The sequence below is a fragment of the Simochromis diagramma genome, unplaced genomic scaffold (assembly GCF_900408965.1).
Source record: "Simochromis diagramma unplaced genomic scaffold, fSimDia1.1 OVJJ01000602.1, whole genome shotgun sequence".
In the NCBI taxonomy this organism is placed as follows: Eukaryota; Metazoa; Chordata; class Actinopteri; order Cichliformes; family Cichlidae; genus Simochromis; species Simochromis diagramma.
In genome coordinates this window covers 15001064-15003917 of record NW_024387040.1, presented here as the reverse complement: position 1 = coordinate 15003917, position 2854 = coordinate 15001064, and the positions used below count along the sequence as shown (strand labels likewise).

The 2854-nt window shown below is 39.0% G+C and overlaps 1 long non-coding RNA gene across 1 annotated transcript; it reads left to right on the top strand.

Moving 5' to 3' along the window:
- The first annotated feature begins 1802 nt into the window (after positions 1 to 1802).
- Positions 1803 to 2407, top strand: LOC120741289. Its single transcript, XR_005697590.1, has 2 exons — positions 1803 to 1961; positions 2004 to 2407. It is a non-coding gene; the product is annotated as an uncharacterized LOC120741289 (long non-coding RNA).
- Positions 2408 to 2854: the final 447 nt, after the last annotated feature.

Sequence of the window (2854 nt, the reverse complement as noted above, 5' to 3'; positions counted from 1 at the left end):
TAGTATCCACATCTGAACCAAAGAGTAAAACAGTGAAATGTGGATTATTAAATATTAGGTCTCTCTCCTCCAAGTCCCTGTTAGTACATGACTTAATAATTGATCAACAAATTGATTTACTCTGCCTTACAGAAACCTGGTTGCAGCAGGATGATTATGTTAGTTTAAATGAATCAACACCCCCAAGTCATTCTAACTACCAGAAATCTCGAAGCACAGGCTGAGGGGGCAGTGTGGCAGCAATTTTTCACACCAGCCTATTAATTAATGAAAGACCAAGACAGACTTTTAATTCATTTGAAAGCCTGATGCTTAGCCTCGTCCACCCCAGCTGTAAAACTCAGAAACCAGTCTTACTTGTTATCATCTATCGTCCACCTGGGCCTTACACAGAGTTTCTGTCTGATTTCTCAGACTTTATATCTAATTTAGTTCTGAGCTCAGATAAAATAATTATTGTGGCTGATTTTAACATCCATGTAGATGCTAAAAATGACAGCCGCAACATGGCATTTAATCTGTTATTAGACTCAATTGGCTTCTCTCAAAATGTAAAAGAACCCACCCACCACTTTAATCACACTCTAGATCTTGTTTTAACATATGGCATAGAAACTGAACATTTAACAGTGTTTCCTGAAAACCCTCTCCTGTCTGATCATTTCCTGATAACATTTACATTTACAATAATTGATTACACAGCAGTGGAGAGTAGACTTTATCAAAGTAGATGTCTTTCTGAAAGCGCTGTAACTAAGTTTAAGAATATAATCCACCCACTGTTATCATCTTCAATGCCCTGTACCAACATAGAGCAGAGCAGCTATCTGAACGCTACTCCAACAGAGGTCGATTAACTGCAGGAATGTCTTAAAGACATAAAGACCTGGATGGCTGCTAACTTTCTGCTTCTTAATTCAGATAAAACTGAGGTTATTGTACTCGGCCCTGAAAAGCTTAGAAATATGGTATCTAACCAGATTCTTACTCTGGATGGCATTACCTTGTCCTCCAGTAACGCGGTGAGAAACCTTGGAGTCATTTTTGACCAGGACATGTCCTTCAATGCACATATTAAACAAATATGCAAGACTGCGTTCTTCCATTTGCGCAACATCTCTAAAATTAGAAATATCCTGTCTCAGAGTGACGCTGAAAAACTAGTTCATGCATTTATTACTTCCAGGCTGGACTACTGTAATTCATTATTATCAGGATGTCCAAAAAACTCACTGAAAAGCCTTCAGCTACAGAAAAATGGAGATTTCCGTTATATGGTAACACCTGCAACTCACGTGACGCCCAGAATTGTACAATATTGATGCTTGAGAGCGCGCGTGTGATGCAAGTATGTGTAGAGTGTTGAGCGCGTGATCAGTGTTGAGAAAAACAACTCACGAAACTTGACCTTTCTTTACTCGTGGCTCACTTGCACTTCTAATCTATTCGTTTGCACACTTACACACACCCAGCAGCTGTTTCCTGTTTTGCTACACTCTGGAGAGCCTTTAACGGTCTCCTCTCACAGAGAGCAACAGAAAACTTAAAAAAACTCAAGATTGACTGAACTCAGTTCAAAGTTACCTTGGCACTTACCCTTAGATGTGAGAGGTAGCGATGGTCCGCTTGAAGCTGACGCTCCGGTGCGTGTGTGAAAAAGATCAACACACTGCTTCAGAAGCACTGTGTCGAGGCTTGATTCGTTTGGCCAGAGTCACGTGATTAGTGACGTCTGAAGCTTCATTTAGAATGTACTTTTTTTTACTGAACTTTATTGAACACACAATAAGTATTATCGAGGAAAACATCTTATTTTACTGGCACTATATATCATTCATAAAGCACCGTCATTATTTCATCGTTACTTCATTTACTTCATTAGTCTGTATTACTTATCTTCAGTTTATCATGTATCATTTATTGTTTATTTCAGAGCACGTAGGATAAAACCCATTCTAGATGTAATACTCTATCATGTGGCGAAAGCACCTCTTGAGCTAGAGGGTCCAGTTGGGCCTCCTGCATTCACTTGCAGGCTTACACAAACATGCACATACAGAGTTATGTAAAACACGCACGGTCACATACACACTTATTAAGGAAAGGGAGGTCGTCTCAGGACATGCTCCCTGTTGGACATACACTCACAAAATACACACTCATGAACACACTATTGGTTAAGTTCCCAGAAAGCCGGAGTGGAAACATCTGGAAAATGTTGTTGTTCTTAGCCATAGAAGGACATAGAAGTGAGAACTGACTGATACTTATCATGTGACTTGACGTCATCATTGCAATAAAAACCTTGTGAAGAGACTGTTCGGGGGAGATCGGCTCTTAAAGGCTTGTGATGCTCATCTTCCCCATATGTACATATGTATAATAAAAATCACTATTTTGACATCTACTGAGAGACCATGCAGTCGTTTGTCTCCTCCTCAAAAACTCGAATCTTGACAGTATACAACATACAAACAGATGAAGTTTAAGAAAGAACAGAACATGAACATACAAATCAGGGGTAAAAAAAATTATTATATGAGTACGGGCAAAAATCAACATATATAAATATTGTTCCTTTTTGTTGGTTGAGTCTGATATTGATTGTATGTACTATTCCATATCCTTATAAAAAGGCAGAAATATGGTGTTTTATTAATAAACTTACATTTATGGATAGAAAATTTAGCTTGACCTTCAAAATTACAGTGGTCCCTCGCTATGACGCGGTTCACCTTTCACCTTTCACCTCGCTGTTTCACAGATTTTTTTAGTGCAAGTTTGCACGTTTTTTTACATCACATTGTGTCCTGCATCCTGATCACTGCAGACGATCTCCTCCGTGACGTCTCTC